Source organism: Eriocheir sinensis, chromosome 55 (assembly GCF_024679095.1).
Source record: "Eriocheir sinensis breed Jianghai 21 chromosome 55, ASM2467909v1, whole genome shotgun sequence".
NCBI classification, from domain to species: domain Eukaryota; kingdom Metazoa; phylum Arthropoda; class Malacostraca; order Decapoda; family Varunidae; genus Eriocheir; species Eriocheir sinensis.
The window spans coordinates 1,286,141-1,306,140 of NC_066563.1; the positions used below are offsets into that span (position 1 = coordinate 1,286,141).

Consider the following 20,000-nt stretch of genomic DNA (forward strand, 5'->3'; position numbering starts at 1 on the left):
ATATTATTTCATTACGACCAGAAGAAGCTTTGTAGAACATGAGAAAGCGGTACAAGACGACAAAACTGAGAAGAAAATATACATATATAAATACATATGTAAATAAACGTTTTCTCGGTCAAAATTAAAAGCAAAAAAAAAACGAAGGTGTGAGCAGCATGCGTCACCTCGTGCATGAATTAAAGTGCAAAGGGATATCTCGTCACACTCAGTAATATTCCGCATGAGAGGGATTCTCATGCCTCTACTTCACTTTCACAGATAAACCCTGCAAGACTCTGTTTTCCACTTTATCGTTATTTAGTATTTACTTGTGCCTAAAATCATGATGTGGATATCGAGGCTGCTCTTAAACTGGACTGTAACCTGACATTGATTTTTTTTACTATATTTTCGTTTTCGGGGAGGATTTGACCGGCATATATTTGTTTTCACATGAGATCAGACTGTCAGTTGATATTCTACCTTGGCTTAATTAACTTAAAGTGATGAGAAAAATGGAAAAAGAACATAAGTTAGGCTTACAGGGGCTGCCTTGTATAGGCCAACCAGCCTCTTACAGACGCCTTACGTTCTTATGTTTATATGTTCTTATAACAATGATAATAATAATAACAATAATTACAATAATGATAATAATAATAAAAGTAATAATAATAATGATAATAGTAATGATATTAAGTGAGACACGATTGAGGGGATTAGGAGCACGTAGAAGAGAGAGAAGAGGAGGAGGAGGAGGAGAAGGAGGAAGAAACAAACTAAGAAAAATATGAGTAAGCGTAAAAATAAAGCAGAAATAAAGTGAATTGAAGGTGGAGGAGAAAAGTGAGGGGAATGAGCCTGAAAAGGAGGGCGAGAAGGAGGAGGAGGAAGAGGAGGAGGCGGAGGAGGAGGAGGAGGAGGAGGAGGAGGAGTCGCCGGAACCACGAGGTCTGTCTGGGATAAAAACGGTGCGAGAGTCTGTAAAATGGTTAGCAGATGTGAAGCTAATGGGGGGAATCGTTCGAGAGAGAGAGAGAGAGAGAGAGAGAGAGAGAGAGAGAGAGAGAGAGAGAGAGAGAGAGAGAGAGAGTAAAACCGAAACCAAAACTTTGCCGTATCAGTAAAAAGTATTGGTTCTCCTGAGGCAAAGAAAACAAAAACAAACAAAAAACTTGAAATAAAACACAAAAGGAACGAAAAAAATTTTTATAGAAAAAACACACTAATAAAAACATAAATCTAACCCATAATAAGGAAAGAAACGATAGAAGTAAAGATAAATAAAGAGATAGAGACAAAAATAGAGATGAAGACGAAGAGAAAAAAATATATATATCTTCTTATCCTCGTCCCCAAAAGGAGGAAGAAAAATAAAGTCTCTGAGAGGAAGAAAAAAGGTAATCTAAATATAAAGTTTGAAACGCGAGGAGGAAATTAAAGTAAAAAATGAGAGAAAAAAATAAAGAAATTCAGAGGAAGTAAATTTGAGTCCCATTTGTGGTCTTCTTAGCGTGAAGAAAAAACATAATTAAGCCTAAATAGAACTTAATGAAGGAGAAATTGAGAGAGAGAGAGAGAATATCAGCCGGATAATACAATACACGACTTAACACTTTCATAATTCTCTCTCTCTCTCTCTCTCTCTCTCTCTCATTTGCACGTAATCGTTCCCTAAATCTCTCTTTCCACTCTCTTCACTCTTCTCTCTCCCACGTTATCGCATCTCCCTATCTCTCCTCCGCCCTAATATCTCTATCTCTCGCCTATCTCCCTTCCCCGTATCTCATTTTACAGGCGCTTTCTCGCTTCGCTTAACAAAGATAAGAAGCCATTGTTTTGATACCAGATGGTGGAGGGGAAGAAGGTGTAGGGGGGAGTGTTAATGGCTGTGGTGGTGGTGGGATGATTGTAGGGGTGGTGGTGGTGGTGGTGGTGGTAAAAGTTATATTTGTTGAGGGAAAAGACGGAGATTCGGTGAAGTGAGTTTGTCAGTAAGTAAATGTACAATAAAATAATTAAGAGAGAAGGAATATAATCGAACAAATAGGGAAAGGAAATGAGAAAGAAAAGACACTGAAAATAGGAAACAAAATATGAGATACAATGCAGGTAGGAAAAAATATAAACTAGAGAAAAAAAAAAGAGTGAGGAAGGAAAATATAGGCAGTAAATAGGAAATAAATGGTGGGAGACGATATGCAGATGAGAAGAATGTTGTTGTTTATGTATGAGGAAGTGTATAAGATTTTCCTCATTATTTTTATTTTTTATTTATTTTATTTACAGCCGTCTCATTTGTTGTAAAGAAAAATACCAGTGCGGAAAATCTTACACACTTCCTCATACATAAACAACAAAAAAAGAGGGGGAAAAAGGGAAAAAAGGGGGAGTGAGGAAAAAGGAAAATAAAGGCAGCGAACAGAAAAATTGGGAAAAAAATGCAGATGGGAAGATCAAAAAAAGGCAACATCTTCAAACCTTTCTCATACATAAATAATAACACACACACACACACACACACACACACACACACACACACACACACACACACACACACACACACACACACTATCAGCCATTAAAAAAGAGTAACACTGGGCGCCTCTTTCCGTCCTTTGACTCACCTGGACGGACGCTGACGAGGCAGGTGAGAAGAGAGGGACTCGACGCCGCCTCTGCCACGTCCATCCTGCGGGGAGAGAGAGAGGGAGGTTAACACACACACACACACACACACACACACACACAAGTACCCCCCCCCCCACACACACACACTCCTCTCTAACACTGCACATTCAACCTTGCGTCCAGTCCTAATCTCCCTTGCCCGTGAAGTGACAGATGTGAGGATGCTGTGAGGCTGTGGGGGGTGAGGGGAAGAGGGGAAGGGAGGTGATAAAGGGGGAGGCAGGTGGGCTTTGAGGTGAGGCTGGTGGGTGCGTAAAGGGCTGCCTCGCTCTATGTAGTAGCACATCAAACAGAGCCATAAATATCGTGTTAACACAAACTCGTTAATTTCTGGGCGACAAACAGTTTTTTATTGCCACCATCACCCCGCACATTTGGTTCCTCTCTCTCTCTCTCTCTCTCTCTCTCCTTAGTCTGAACCTTATCATTCTGTGCAGTTTTATTGAGCATTTTTTTATTCCTTGCCTTCATTTTCAAGATTTTAATATTTTTCCTGCCCTCTCTCTCTCTCTCTCTCTCTCTCTCTCTCTCTCTCTCTCTGCCTGTAACCTTCAAAATATAGATTTTTCTTTTTATATTTCTCGTTATTTTAAATTTATTTAGTAGGTGTTTTCTGTGTTCGTGCCCCTACCGTGTGTCTCAACGAAGGACGCAGGACACGGAAAAGAAAGATGACAAAAGAAACAAAGAAACATGGAAGGACCATCACAAGGCACATTTGAATTGCACCAGAACCTGACGAAGAAAAAAATATATGTAAAGAAAGTGTTCGCTCTGAGACAAAGAAAAAAAAGAGAGGAACGCAAGACAGGAAGAACGAGGACCGACAGACTAAGCAAAGAAAGAAAACCGGAAAACAAAATAAAATGACAGAAAGAAAAGAAAGACTAATAGAGGAAAGATAAAGAAAAAAAATCATAAGAAAAAAAGAAAATGAAGACAAACTACAAACGGAAAGACAGAAATATAAGCAAGACAAAAACAAAACAAAAAAATAATGGAAACAATGAACAAAAAAAGTGTTTGTTCCAAGGCACGAAAATACAAAAAGGAAAAAAAAAATATAAAGGGCCACGTTGACTCTTTACCTGGTCCGCCGCACCTGTCCAAAAAGGAAAATAAAAGTGAAAGGGAAAAATGAGAAAAGAGAAAAAGAGAGAAAAACCGAACCCTTTCCTGGAGGAGGCGACTTGGCGTACCTTTGTTGTGCCACGCTGGAGGAAAACATCAGAATTCCCTTATTTTCAACATTTTTTGATCTTGTTATTTGTTCTCCTAAGTCAGAAATCGTTGTCCCTGTTCGTAACTTCCCCCCCCCCTCCCCCCTCCTTTCTTCTTTCTTTGTCTTCTTTTCCTTCTATTGTTGTTATTCTTTTCCTCTTATTATTATTATTGTTCCTTATTTTTCTCTTTTCTTGTATTTTTCATTGGTATTATATTTCTGCAGCTCCATTTGTTTCTCTTTCCTATATTATTTTATCCTCTCTTTCACTGTTCCCTCTTCTTCTTCTTCTTCTTTTCTTTCCTTCTTTTTCGTCTTCTTCTATTTTTCATTCGTTTTACACTTTCACACCTTTATCCGTTTAACTTTTCTTTACTCTTATATCCTCTCTTCCTCTTTTCCTTCCTCCTCCTCCTCCTCCTCCTCCTCTAGGGTGCAGCAAAAAGCTTTCCGCCTTATTTGATCTTCCACTTTCACCTCCACTGCACTCCCAACTCTTCGCTTGCAATGTTGTTTCTCTCTCTCTCTCTCTCTCTCTCTCTCTCTCTCTCTCTCTCTCTCTCAGGCACTGCGGAGGTCACTGCCCCCCATAATCCTTGTCACCAGTCCTTCCCGTCACCCAGGAAGCGGCGGCCTTGGGAGTCACTGCGTTAAAAATGCTTCTATTTCACCCACTTCCGAGGTGTTGAGTTGACGCCCTCACTTCCTTCCTCTTACTCTTTCTTGCTCTTCCTCTCTATGTCCTCCTTCCGTCTTTACTCCTCTCCTCCACCTCCTTCTCTTTTTCCTCCTCTTCGGTCGTTTATCTCTTTTTCCTCTCCTCTCTCCCTGATCTTTCGTCTCTTGTTTTTTTTTGTCTCTTCCTCTTCCCTTCTTCTTCTTCGACTTCGACTTGGACTTCGACTCTCGCTCTCGCTCCTGTATTCTTCTTGCCTCCTCGGACTCCAAGAAGTGATGACACGCGTACTTTCGCCTTGCTCTTATATCGTAAAGGTTTCAACATTTCTTGTGATTTTGCAACATTTTACCGCCGCTAAAAATACCCCCAAAGAAATATAAAGTTAAGGAAACACGGAGCGGAAAACCGAGGCAACTTAACATTAAACGAATATTTTCAACTTAGTTTTGATGTGTTTTTTTTAAAGTTGCAGACGCACACTCATCGTTTTCTTTGCTCCCAGTGACGTGTGGGGCATAGAGGGAAGCCGCCAGTCTGCATCTTACGATATTATTACGAAACCTTAAATTCATCTTTCATAGAGCCAACTCAAGATGATTATGATGATGATGATGATGATTAGTGAAGTTTAGAGTTTAGTTAAGAGTTTAATGAAGCTTAGAGTTTCGTAAAGTACCAAGAGGGAAAGAAAGGCAAAAGGAAAAAAGAGAACATGGTAAGGCAGTCTCAAGGAAGAAACATTTATAAGATGAAAAAGGATGAAAGAAAATGAGAAGTGGGAGGGGGAGGAGGGCGGGGACTCATGCATATTACGTAGGAATGAATTAATCTCTCTTGGTGTAATACAGAGATAATGAAGATAAAGAGAAGATTATAAAGTATTCTTGAAGTAGGAGATAACCATAGGAGGAAAAGAAGGAAAGAAAAAAATGTCACATGTAATAATTTTCTGGAACCGAACCCGCCTTTCCTAGTGTAGTAAAACAGGAAAAGTAAAGCTGAGTGTTTTCTTGAGAAGGAAAATAGGGAAATAAAGCTAGAAGTAAGTGTTTAGTGAGTGTCAGAGTGGGGTGTTAAAGGAGAGGCCAGGAAAAGGAGGAGACGGAGGAGAAGGAGGAGGAGGAGGAAGAAGAATTCAAGGAGGAGGAGGAAGAAGAAGAAGAATTTGAGGAGGAGGAGGAGGAGGAGGAGGAGGAGGAGGAGGAGGAGGAGGAAGAAGAAGAAGAATTCGAAGAGGAGGAGGAGGAGGAGGAGGAGGAGGAGAAGGAGGAGGAAGAAGAAGAAGAAAAATTCGAGGAGAAGGAGGATGAGGAGTAAGAAGAAGAAGAATTCGAGGAGGAGGGGGAGGAAGAGAAACGGCGCCTCTTCCTCATCACAAATTAACAGTCTAATGGAGATAAACTTTTCGCATCAGCCAACTTTACTTTATCAACCGTCTTTAATCGAGCAAGTTCGTGTCGCGGGAAGTTACGTCGGGTGTCGCAACTTTAGATAGACCCTTGAAGTTGCGTGTGTGTGTGCCTGTGTGTGTGTGTACGTGTGTGTGTGGGGGGGGAGGGGGAGGGGGAGGTAAGGTAGGGAGCCAGACACACACTCACACACACACACACACACACACACACACACACACACACACACACACACACATACACACACACACACCTGTAGCACCCACCAGCATCCTTTCCCCACGCCAGACCAACTTACGGCCTACACTGTTTATGCACAACCACGAAAAAGGGAGTGGAGGAGGAGGAGGAGGAAGAACAAGAGAACCAAGTGCAGGAGGAGGAAGAGGAGGAGGAGGAGTAAGAGAAGGAGAAAGAGGACTAAAACAAGAATCACGAATGGTTAGTATGGGAGGGTAAGAGGAGAAGGTGGGAACAGAAGACGAGCAAGAGAATGTAAGGAGAGGAAGGAAGGAAAGGAGGAAGGAAGGAAGGAGGAAGGAGGGCAGACAGATTCTCCGTGGTTAAGAGGCTTTCTGGGAGCTCTCACGGCGAGTTGCCCAAAGCTTTGTTCGCTCTTATATTCCATTAGCGGAGTCGGGGCCACGAATCAGCCTAGATCGTCTGCCGCAGGGGGGAAGGCGCGCACCTCACCTGTCCGTAGAGCAGGCAGGTAAAGGGCAAAAGGTGCATTGGAAGACGTCCTGCTTATGTTTAGGACCAGCGCCGTTTCCTTCCTTCCTTTACTCATTCTTCTGTCTGTCTATCGTTTTTCTACCTGTTTCTTTTGGGAGGCGCACACCACACCTGTCCGTAGAGCAGACAGGTAAAGGGCAAAAGGTGGATTGGAAGGCGTCCTGCTTTTGTTTAGGTCCAGCGTCATTTCGTTTTTCCTTCCACTCATTCTCAGTCTGTATTCCGTTTCTCTATTTGTTTCCTTTTCTTCTTTTACTTTTCTCTCCTATTTTACTCATTTTCTTCTTCATCCACTCGTATCTCCTGCTCTGCTTCTCTGCTTCTGTTTTCTCTTATTCCCCTTCTTTCGTTCTTTCCTCCTCCATAGTCAGTCTGTCTCCGTTTATTCTGTTTCCTTCGGTTCCTTCTTTCTCTTCTTCCTCCTTCGGCTCCTCCTTCAAGCAGAAAGAGAACGGAGCTTTCCCTCGATACCTCCTCCTTGTTTTATGTCACTGTCTCCCTTTATTCTGCTTCTTCCGTCTCTTCCTCCTCAACTTATTCTTTCTCCTCTTTCGCCTCCCTCTCTTCAAGCAATAGAGAAGGGCGTTGGGACCAAGTGTTATTTACCGGCTGTTGTAAAAGGGTTCAATATTAGCCCCTGCAGGCGACTTTAGCCGTTCTTCAGAGAAAATCGGGTTGAAATGTCGGGGGAAAATTGCGTTTCCCGGCACGACGAGATGCTTACGTTATCCCCGAAGGAGGCAGAAGCAGCGCTCGCTTTAGTTTCTTGGGCTTAGCGACCTGGAGGCGTCGAGAGGGCCATTCTGAGGTGGGGAAGGAAGAGAAGGCGGAGGGGGAGAATGGTGGATGCTATGTGTCCGTGCGTGATGTCACTGTTACGAGTTTGTTCTTGAAAGAGACTACTAATCTTGTTGTTGTTGGTGCTCCTAATGGTGGTTTTAGTATTACTTATATCCAAGAACTGCGCAACAACAACAACAGCTACAACTATTACTACTACTACTACTACTACTAAAACTACTACTACTACTACTATCACTTTTACTACTACTACGACTACTACTACTACTACTACTACTACTAATAATAATAATAATAATAATAATAATAATAATAATAATAATAATAATAATAATAATCTTACAATTACCCTTTCTCCCACCACCACCACCACCACTACCTCCGCCACCCCCACCCCCACCCCCAACCACCACGACCATCACCCATTAGATTCAGTGCAGATCGGCAACTCCTGACTGTCCCCTCGGCGGCCACTCCCTCCCCGGACCGGAGCACGCCCCTTCTCTAAATTATATTAGGGTTCTGCCGCGTCCCTCGCTACTGTTACAGCCCCTGAGTCGTGTAGGGAGACGAAGCAGCGTGTAGAGGCGAGAGGGGAGCTCCGAGGGGGACGGGTAGGACATGTACTCTGGGAAGGGGAGGAGGAAAGTGAGAGCGAGAGAGAAAGGCTGAGGGAAGGGCAGGCAGGATGGAAGGCCCAAAATAACGTAGAGGCAGCAATGAGAGTGAGAGTAGAAGGTAAGAGGAGCATCAGGGAAATAAGGAGAGGGAAGGCAAAGGGACAGAAGGGAGGGAGAGAGAGGTTGAGTAAGGATACGAAGGAAGGGCCACAATAACGTAGATGTCGCAATGAGAGTAAGAGCAGATGGCAGGAGCAGCATAAGGGGAACAAGAAGAGGGAGGGAGAAGGGACTGAAGATGCAACGAGGGCACGGTAAGATAGCAGGGACATGAGAGATTAAGGCAATGGCGAGTGGGCGTCGGCAGGGGATGCGTGCAGGGAAGGGCCGGGATGTAGGGGCGAGTCCCGTGAGAGGGTAAGAACGAGACAATGAGAGTAGAGAGAAAGGGGAGGAAGAGGGAAGTGTCTAGGGTGATGAGGAGGGAGGAGAGAGGGTGGAAGAAGATGAGGGTGCTTAAACGAAAGGGAAGGAGACGCCATAAGAAGAGAAGAGGAGGTAGGGAGAGGACGAAGAGGAGGAAGAGGAGGAGGAGGAAGAATGGGGCACATGAGGGTAATGGGAAGTGGAAAGTTGTTTACTGCGCCCAAACGGTCCATTTCGCTGCAGGAGGCGGAGGGCAGCACGCAGGACACCAACACAGCATCCCAGACAACACGACAAAGAACGGCACAGGACAACACACGCAGCACAACACAGGACACCAACACAGCATCCCAGAAAACACGACAAAGAACGGCACAGGACAACACACGCAGCACAACACAGGACACCAACACAGCATCCCAGACAACACGACAAAGAACGACACAGGACAACACACGCAGCACAACACAGCACAACACAGCACCCCAAACAACACGACAAAGAACGACACAGGACAACACACGCAGCACAACACAAGATACCAACACAGCACCCCAAACAACACGACAAAGAACGACACAGGACAACACACGCAGCACAACACAACGAACCCAAAGAAAATAATACAAGGGACAGAAAATAACAAAGGACGGCGATTTTTCTTTAGAGTACACACAATGCAATTTCAAGCAGGTGTAGAAAGAGAGAAAATGATCCCCAGAACGAGATATGAATGCGGAATGAGGACGAGTACACACACACACACACACACACACACACACACACACACACACAACACGGCAGAGGACAACAAAACACACAACACAGAACAAAGCAACACAAACTCAAAGACAGACAACACAAAATAAGGAACAGTACACCCACACCCACACGGGCACCCACACCCACACAACACGGCAAAGGACAACACAACACAGAGCAAAGCAACACAAACACAACACAACACAAAGCGGATAAAATAAAACATCCCAACACTAAAGAAAACTTTTTACATTTTAGCGCCAAATATCTCCGGATCAACAAATACAGCAAATAAAAACAAATGAACGACGCATCAGAGAAAAAAAAGTAGCGAAAAAAACTCATAACGAAGCATAAAGCAACTCAAATTAGAACACAAAACAGTAAAACGACCGCTAAAAATACACTTAGGGTAAACACGATATAGGCCTCCCGCATAGACGTAAAAAAACGCTATATAGCACCACGAAAATAAAAAAAAGCAAGACAGCATAAAAAAAGCCGTAGATGAAAAACAAAACATGGCAGAACGCAACACTGAGGAACACAAAAAAGACGAGCAGAACAAGACCAAGAGAAGAACAAGTTTCCCGTCACTGCCCCAAAACACACGAAACACAAGGACACGAAAGACACAAAAGGACTGAAGAAGCACAACAAAACACGACGCAATGCAACAGAACATAACGAAAAAAAGTGTACAAGTACAAAACTATACAAGTCTGAGGACAAGCTATACACACACACACACACACACACACACACACACACACACACACACACACAGAGAGAGAGAGAGAGAGAGAGAGAGAGAGAGAGAGAGAGAGAGAGAGAGCAAGTCTGAGGACAAACACACACACACACACACACACACACACACACACACACACACACACACACACACACACACACAGAGAGAGAGAGAGAGAGAGAGAGAGAGAGAGAGAGAGAGAGAGAGAGAGAGAGAGAGAGAGAGAGAGAGAGAGAGAGAGAGAGAGAGAGAGAGAGAGAGAGAGAAACCCATAAAAATAACAAGAGAAAGCCACGACGCCCGCAGGAGACATTGCAGGAGAACAAACTATGAAGCGTTGTGAGAAAACGACTAACAAGAACATACAGCCGTGTTCTGAGAGAGAGAGAGAGAGAGAGAGAGAGAGAGAGAGAGAGAGAGAGAGAGAGAGAGAGAGAGAAGGAAAAAGAAAGAACAGAAGGAACAGAGGGAAATAAAGACAAAGAAAGAAAGAAAAAAGAAAGAAAGAGAAAGAATAAATGAATGAATGAGAGAGAGAGAGAGAGAGAGAGAGAGAGAGAGAGAGAGAGAGAGAGAGAGAGAGAGAGAGAGAGAGAGAGAGAGAGAGAGAGAACGGCCACAACCCTTCATCTCCTGTACCAAAGTGAGGAGAATGAGGACGAAGAGGAAGAGGCAAAAGGAAGAGGAAAAGGAGAAAGAGGAGGAGGAGAAGGAGGAGGAATAAAGAGAAGGAAAGAAAACAGGAATACGCCGGAGGAGAGTAAGCTAAGTAAAAAAAAAAAAGAAGAAAAAGAATATTTCACGCTTATGAACCGAAATAAAATGGAAAATTGCACACATATATTCTCCTTAGAACAAAAACTACCCACAAGAAAAGTGTAAGAAAAGGAAAATGAAGAACACGTGGCCGGGAGGGAAAATAACTAAGAGAGAGAAGAGAGTCAAATATTGTGTCTTTTTTTCGTCTGTGTTTTAATCGCCCCAAAAATGATGGATATGAATCTTTCCTGCCGTCAAGCTAAAAAATTTTCTCTCCTCCTCTTCCTCTTCCTCTTCTTCCTCCTCCTCCTCTTCCTCTTCTAACCGGCCGGAGATGGAGTTGGATGAGAATGTCCCGTCTAGAAAGGACTTTTTGACGCTCTCTCTCTCTCATGTTTTTTTTTATTTTCTTCTGTTTTTTTTTCCTCTCTCTCTCTCTCTCTCCAAGTTCATTCATGTTTCTTTTTATATTTTCGTTTCCCTCTTTGTTTCTTTTTCCCGTTTTTTTTTATTATCTTAAACGTTTTCTTCTTAATGACGTCTTTCCTTAACGTTTTCTCACAATGACCATTATTTTCTCTCTCTCTCTCTCTCTCTCTCTCTCTCTAAAGTCGTTTATGTCAGCTTAAGGGAACAAGACAAGGACACCGAAAAGGGATAAAAAAGAAAATGAAAAGGAGGAGGAAGAGGAGCAGAAATTGGAAAAGAAGAAGAAGAAGAAGAAGAAGAAGAAGAAGAAGAAGAAGAAGTAAAAAAGAAGAAGAAGAAGAAGAAGAAGAAGAAGAAGAAGACGAAGAAGAAGAAGAAGAAGAAAAAAGAAAAGAAAAAGACAAAGAAGAAGAAGAAGAAGAAGAAGAAGAAAGGAGGAGAAACGGGAGGAGGAGGAGGAGGAGGAGGAGGAGGAGCGTGTCCGAGGAGGATGGCGACTCCCTCGAGAAACGTAAATAACAAACTATGATAAACGAGAAATAACGCTCAGGATATATTTTTGCCATTAATCGCCTCTTCAGATAATGTATTTTCCTCCGAGGCCTCTCTCTCTCTCTCTCTCTCTCTCTCTCTCTCTCCTATACATTTTTCCTCTTCATAATGGTGAGAAAGTATTTTAAATGCTGTATTCATATTATTTTTTTTTTTCTTTTTCCAGGATGAGATGAAGAAAAGGACAGAAGACAAATTCGGTGTTGTTAGACGCTTTCGGCTCTCACATCAGCAATTTCCAAAGGACAAAAAGGAGATTAGTCGGGTCTTTACGAGTGTTATTTTAGTTTCAGGGTACAGAAGAAGGGTCAGACTACCACTAAGGTCATAAAACTACCCCTGGAAATAGTTTCATGGTACAGAAGAAGGGTCAGACTACCACTAAGGTCATCAAACTACCCCTGGAAATGCCCACAACTCCTACGAAAACCTTGTCTAGTATGTGTGGTCATTGTGAGAAAACGTTAAGGAAAGACGTCATTAAGAAGAAAACGTTTAAGATAATAAAAAAAAAGGGAAAAAGACGAAATTTTTAAGGGTCAGACTACCACCAGGGTCATCTAACTACCCCTGGAAATGCCCACCACTCCCACGAGAGCCATGTCAAATATGTGTGCTTGGCCGACGAAATTTTTAAGAATACGAAACAAAGTAACAACGAGAGATGACCACCGAGCTAAGAGGAGAGATAAGGGGAGCAATATGAAGAGAGATGGGAGACGAGAAATGAGGAAAAATAAGTTAAAAGGAGATACATGTGGAAAAATGAGACGGAAGATAAAAGTAAAGATGTGAGGAAAATTAAGGCACAATGTAAGATTAGATTATACGAGGAGGAAAAATGAATAAAAAGAAATTATGAGGAAAAATAAGACGAAAGAATGAAATATGAAAAATAAGTTAAAAGGAGATACATGAGGAAAAATGAGACGGAAAGTAGAAGTAAAGCTGTAAGGAAAATTGAGGCAAAATGTAAGATTAGATTATACGAGGAGGAAAAATGAATAAAAAGAAACTATGAGGAAAAATAAGACGAAAGAGTAAAATATGGGAGTTAGGAAAAGTAAGAAAATGACACGAAGATAGAAGTAAAGATGTGAGGAAAATTAAGGCAAAATGTAAAATTAGATAATATATGAGAAGGAAAATTAATAAAAAGTAACTATGAGGAAAAATAAGACGAAATAATGAAATATGGTAGTTAGTAAAAGTAAGGCCAAATAAAATATACCAGATGAGAGGAAGAAAAAAAAGATAAATTGAAAAATATGAGGAAGACTAAAACGAAAGAGAAATATTTATAAGGAAAAGCAGGACGAAAGATCAGAGAGGAGAGGAGGAGAGAAGAAAAGTGAGGAGATGAGAAAAGAAAAGACAAAAGAAAAGACAAAGGACATAAAAAGAAAAAACTATAATAGAGATAAATTAACAAACACGACACTAACGAAACAAGCAAAAGAAAACAACAACAAAAACATCTCCATTTTTTGTATATATTCACTTACACAAAATCATCACACTACTTCATATTCTTATTAAAAAAGAAAGATATTCCCCCTGAAGACGCGAAACAGTGAAACATTATCTCACTTTATTAACACTCCGAGACATTATTAAAAAGATGAAACTTCAAGATGTGTAAAAAAAATGTCATTAAGTAGTGACAATACATTTCCTTGTCAGGGGCGAGAAAAAGAAAGTGACAGGAGGAGGAGGAGGAGGAGGAGGAGGAGGAGGAGGAGGAGGAGGGCGAACATGAGGACGAGGGGGAGGAGGAAGAGGAGAAGAAAACAGTGGGGAAACGGATGTATTATTATTATTATCATTATTATTATTATTATTATTATTATCAGTAGTAGTAGTAGTAGTAGTAGTAGTAGTAGTAGTAGTAGTAGTAATAAAAGAAGCAGTAGTAGTTCTTGTTATTGTTGTTGTTATAGTATTAATGAAAAGTGACGAAAAACATAAAAAAAGAAAACAAGAGGAATAAAGAAAAGAAAACAAAAGAGCTTCAGAACCAACAGAAACACCACGAATATAAATAATAAAAAAAAATCTCGCATATATTAAACTTTTGAAAATGGAGAAGAAAAAAATAATACAAAGCAGACAAAGCAGAGAAGAAAAGTTAAATAAAAATAAGCAGGAGACGGAGATAAGAATGGAGGAGGGGAGATAGGAGAAGACACGTCCAGGAGTAAACAACTAGGACGGGAGGAAGGAAGATAAAGGAGGAGGAGGAGGAGGAGCAGGAGGAAGAGGAGGAGGAGGAGGAGGAGGAGGAGGAGAGTATTTTGTCCCAGTGAAGGATACAGAGAGAGAGAGAGAGAGAGAGAGAGAGAGAGAGAGAGAGAGAGAGAGAGAGAGAGAGAGAGAGAAGAGTACAAATTCAGCTAATATCAACCAATCACACAAAAACAGACATACAAATATACACACTTACAATAGGAATCACGCACATACAGTCTCTCTCTCTCTCTCTCTCTCTCTCTCTGTTCCATGTCATGTTTCCTTTCCATTTTCATTTCTCTCGCTGTTGCATTTTTCTTCTCGAGCTTCTACAATTCCTCTTCCTTTCTCTCCCTCCCTTCCTTCCCTCCCTCCCTCCCCTTCCCCCTTCTCTCCCTCCCTCCCCTGATAATATTATGCCGCCCTGAGGATCTTCTTCTTTTATTTGGGTGGAGAATAGCGAGATCACAGGATTCCCTCTCCTTCAATTCTCCTTCACCTGCTTAGCGTAGAAAATTGGCCCCGCGTCTCCTCCCTCCTCCTCCATTCCCTTCTCCTTTTTTCCTGTTTTTTTATTCTCCCTCTCTCTCCATTTTCACTCCATTTATCCCATCCACCCGCCTCCCATCTTCCTTTATTTCCGGGCCTCCCCTTCGCTCTCTTTGTCCCCACCCTCCTCTTCCTCCTCCTCCTCTGTCCCCTCTCTTTCCTTTTGTCCCCTTCCTTCCCCTCTCCCTCTCTCTCTTCCCCCTCTCCCTCCCTTTTTCCCTCTGGTCTCTCCCTCTCCCTCAGAAAAATCTATTTCCTGCGATCGTCCGATTTCTGGTTCCTCTTGTCAGTGTTTTGAAGTGGCTTTACTAACAATATTTGCGTGAATCTATTTCTGGACACGGGAGAAAAATGTTATGGTGTGTATGTGTGTGTGTCTGTGTGTGTGTGTGTGTGTGTGTGTGTGTGTGTGTGTGTGTGACCTATGGCAGACTAAAGCAAAACTGGCAAAATGGTACAAAGATGTTAAAAAGAAGTAGAAATGAGACTATGACGCTTTTTAAATGACTCGAGAGAAGGAAAAAAGAAAATCTAATGCGTGTAAAGAATAAATGAGGAGAGTAAACGTTCACAAATCCTCCATAACCTTACATACTGAACGCCATTAGATGAAAAATATTGCCCATTACTCGGGGAGGGAAAAAACGTGATATCTTCCTTCCTTCCTTTTTTTTCATCTCTCTCTCTCTCTCTCTCTCTCTCTCCGCCATTCCTTCTTCCGTCCCTCTCATTCTCTCCATACGCCATCATTTTTCTCTTCTTCCTCCCCATCTTCCACTCTCTTGCCTCCTTTCTTTTTTTTTCTTTCTCGTTATTCCTTCCTTCATTTCCTACCATTCTTCTTTCCTTCCTATAAAGTTTTCAGTCTCCTTTCTTAATCCCTTCACTCTCTTTTCTTTTTCCGCTCCTCTCCTTTCCTCTAATCGTAACTTTCCATCTTTCTTTTCTTCTCATCCATTATTTTCCAACTTCCATTCTTCTTCTTTTTCATCCATATGTTGCCTTTCTTCCTTACCTCCAATCCTTCACCCTCTCCTTCTCTCTCCATGTTCCTTCTTTCTTTCCTCCCTTCGTCCCTCTTCTTCTCCTCCATATGCTTTCATTTTAATTTCCTTGTCGTGTTTTCACTCTTTTTCATCTTCATTTTCCGCCTCTCTCTTTTCTCAGTTTACACTCTCTCCTTTTCAATCCTTCTATCCTTCTTTTCTACCTGTCTTCCCTTCAATTCCTTCCTTCTCCTACATCCTTCTTTTTTGTCTTCTAATCTTTCACTCTTCTTCTTCTCGTTTTGTTTTCCCCTTTAATCCTGATGTTCTTCCTTCCATATCCTACGCTGTTCAAAAAGTCCTTCTTCTTTTTGTCTCCTAATCTTTCACTCTTCTTCTTCTCGTTTTGTTTTCCCCTTTAATCTTGATGTTCTCCTTCCTTCCATATCCTACGCTGTTCAAAAAGTCCTTAATCACGTACAGGGCCGGAAGTGGAGTCCTGCGGTGTGAAAAACGGCCCCCATCCTTCTCCTGAAAAGAGCCTCATGCCCCCTCCTCCTCCTCCTCCATATCTTCCCTCCACTTCCTCCATACTCTTCCTCCCCTCCATCCTCCTCTCTCCTCTCTCTTCCCTTTACACACACACGATTTAAAGGACAATCTCACGAGGTTACTCTTGCTTCCATCCTCCTCCTCCTCCTCTTCCTCCTCCCCCTCCTCTTCCTCCTCCTCCTCCACGTTCTCCATGGCCTACTTTTTCTCTCTCATATATCTCAATTCCTTCTTCCAGTTTTTCACAGAATTTTTGTACCCAGCCATCCGTTCTTATATATTTTGTCTGTCTGTCTGTCTGTCTGTCTATCTGTCGGTCTGTCTGTCTCTCCCAACCCACGCCATCTCTCTCTCTCTCTCTCTCTCTCTCTTTTCATAGTGTTACAGTATTATCGATATTTCTTTTTTCTTCCTCTGCTCTTTTTTCTCCTTTATTTGTTTTTTTTTCCTTTTCCTTTTTTTCTTTCTTGCAGAGGTCAATCTTTTTACCTTTCCTCTGTTTCTCCTCTTTCTTCTCTATACTCTCTTCCAGCCGCTCGCTTTCCTCCTCCTCCTCCTCCTTTTTTTTTCCTTTTTCTTGTTCTTGTTCTTCTTCTTCTTCTTCTTCTTCTTTCCCTTTTTCCTCTTCCTCCTCCTCCTCCTCCTCCTCTGTCACCCCTCTTCCTCCTTCTTCTTCATTTTCTTCTTTTTCTTCCTCCCCTTTTGCCCCTTTCTCCTCCTCCTCCTCCGCCTCTCCTCTGTCACCTCTCCGTCCTCCTCCTCCTTCGGCTGCTTCTCCTTCTCCCTCCTCCTCCTCCTCCTCCTGATTCTCTTACTCTATCACCTCCTCCTCCTCCTCCTCCTCATAAGAGTGAACCATTGCACGTGGGTCGCTCGGCCGTGAGTCGGGTTCAATGCTTCGTTCCCAAATTCGGTTCGGCTCGTCAGGACATTTCGAAGCAGAATGTAAACGGCGAAAATACACGAAAGATTTTTGACACACTATTTTTCTTGAGTATTTTTGTTGTCATTGTTGCCAGACGATTACGAAAAAAAATAGAGATGAAGTAACGAGGAGGAGGAGGAGGAGGATAAGGAGGAGGAGGAGGAGAAGGAAAAGAAGGGAGAGGAAAAGGAAGGTGAAGAGGGGCAAGATTATGATTAGTATGGTGATGATGATGATGGTGATGATGATGATGATGGTAAGAAGGAACAAAAGGAAAAGGATGAAGATTAGAAAAAGTAAAAGAAAATGAACAAGAACAAAAAGAACAAGCGCAAGAACAAGAACACGAAGAAAATATTATCACCATCAACAACAACAAGAATAATAAAAACAAAAACATCAACAGTTACATGGACGCACAAACAAAAAAAATGAGAGGAAACATGGAAATGCTGACTGGAGAAGGAGGAAACAGAGGCGAAGAAAGAGGAGGAGGAAGAGAAGGAAGAGAAGAAGAGGACAAGGATTAGGAAGAGGAGGAGGAGGAGGAGGAGGAGGAAGTGGAGCAGGAGGAAGAGAAGAGAAAGGAGGAGCAAGAGCAGAAGAGGGAAGAGAAGTGGAACAGGAAGGAGAGGATGGAAAAGGAGGAAGAGAAAAATTAAGAGAAAGAGGAAAAATAGGAGGAACAGGAGGAGACAGAGGAGGAGGAAAGGGAGGAGGGTAACAAAAGTCCAAGCTGGCGGGTGTAGGGGAGCCTAATTCAGTTTCCCGTGACAGGTAGACAAAAAGGTGAGGTGGCCGCCGGGGGGGAAGTTAGCGCCGACACTAACTTCTGATCAGCCGTCAAAAACTAACGCCCTAAAGTTGGCATATGCCGCGACCCTGCCCGCCTCTTCCCGCCTCTCTTCTTCCTCCCTCCCTTCGTCCTCTTTCCTTTATTTTCCTCTTTTCTATTTCTCCTCTCCCTCTTCTTTCCTTCCATTCATTCTCTACTTTATTTTCAGACTTTTTCCTTTCTCTTTCTTCTTTCCCTTCGTCCTCTTCTTTCCTCTGCCTCTTTTCTTTATTTTCCTTCTCTTTTCTATTTCTCCTCTCCCTCTTCTTTGCTTCCATTCATTCTCTTCTGACTTTTTCCTTTCTCTTTCTTCCTCTTCTTCCCTCCCTTCATCCTCTTGTTCTTCCTTCTGTCTCTTTCCTCTCTCTCTCCCTTTCTTTCTTTTTATGATCAAACCCTTTCTTCTGATTCTTGTCTTTCTCTTTCTTCCTCTCTTATTTCTTTATATAATGTACCTCTTCCTTCATTTTCCTTCCATTTTTCATTCTTCTTTCCTTCCTTCATCTACCCCTTTCCTGTTTCTTTCATTTCCCTCTTTCTTCGTCTTTTTTTTCTATTTCCTCATATAAATTTCTTCACGCCATCCTCTTCCTCCTCTTCCTTCTTTTCTTCACTTGTCACTTTGCTTTCTCTCTCTTACTTCCTTCTCACTCCTTTGTTTCTGTTCTATTTGCTTCCCTCGTTTATTTTTATTTTCTGTGTGTGTTTCATCCTCCTTTCTTCTGGCGTCATTTTCTCTTTCCTTTTCTCTCTTTATATTATTTCATCTATACCTCCTAGATTTCTCCCTTTCCTTCTTCTTTCTTCCTATCTTCTTTCTCCTCTTTATTTTTACTTCTTCATCCATTTTTCCTATTCTCCATTTTTCCTCTTCTTCTTCCTCCCCCCTTTTTATATATGTCTTCAATCACTCTTCCATTTACTTCTTTCTGTTTCCATCAATCGTCTTTCCTTCTATCTCTCTTTTCTTTCCCTTCAATTACCTCTTTTCTTACCTCTCTCTCTCTCTCTCTCTCTCTCTCTCTCTCTCTCTCTCCTTCAATTTCCATTCTCGGTTTTATCTTTTCCATTTGTGTGTTTCCTCGAGATCTTTTCCATATCACTTTATCTTCCCCTTCTCTTCCCTCGTTCGTATATACATTCTCGGGTCATTTGCATCTCAATCTATTCCCACTTTATCCGTTCTCTTTCTGTCAATTTCTCTTCATTGTGATTTTTCCCCTCCAGTCCCCCAGAGTAATGTAAACACGAGCTGCCCACTATCCCTTCTTATTCAGTTCCTTCCCTTCCCTGTCCCTTCCTCGTCGCTTAAGCTACGCAGCTCATCCTCCTTCCCTTCCTTCTTCCCCTTCTTGCCTTCCCTTCCCTGCCTCTTCGGTCCGCCCCGTTAAGGGATAAATGGACATAACAGCGCCGTCCCTAGTCTTAACGCAGGTAAATGCCTCAATTACCCGGTCAACTTAATGGAAATTTATGTGGAAGAATAATAAAACTTCTGCTTCCTATTTCCCGGGATTTGAATACACGCGCGGAAGTCCATCCCGGAGTTGAGTCACACTTTCGTTTCGTTTTTCCAGAGGCGTTTTAAATAAAGTTTTCCGTAATATCACTAAGTTTTTTTTTTTCCCCGCGACATATTTCACATACTTTTTTTCCCTCCTTGAATATTTCCCCGGACATTCCACGCGTCGTCACGGCATTCCTATCACATCAAAATCCGCTGAGGACACTTTACGTACTTCGCTTCCCTGTCGGCACGTATCATAAACTCCTTAGCATGTTTTTCTCCTCCTCTAAGGTTTGTACCCTCGGCCCGGCTCGCCTCAAGACCCGCTAACTCTCCTGAAGGTGTGGGCGAAGGGCTGATCCAACACTTCCCCGCCCACCACCGCCCGGCCGCTCCAGGACCCAACAGCTTTACCTAATGAAGCCAGAGTGTTGAGGAAGGAACGCGGCGGAGATGGGAAGCGAAGAGGTGGGTTAAAGGAGTGGAGAGTAAGGTAAAGAAGATTGTGAGTAGAGGGGAAAAAAAAAGAGAATATAGGATAGACAGAGAGATAGGTAGATAGAGATAAAATGATAGAGATATAGAGATTATGAAAAAAA

At 42.3% G+C, this 20,000-nt stretch overlaps 1 long non-coding RNA gene across 1 annotated transcript in view; it reads right to left on the reverse strand.

The window, feature by feature from the left end:
* LOC126983843 (uncharacterized) overlaps positions 1–20,000 on the reverse strand; it is a 34,045-nt gene that overhangs the window by 175 nt on the left and 13,870 nt on the right. Inside the window, exon 3 of the long non-coding RNA XR_007736264.1 lies at positions 2,610–2,674. This is a non-coding gene — a long non-coding RNA (uncharacterized LOC126983843). The remainder of the gene's footprint in view (positions 1–2,609; positions 2,675–20,000) is intronic.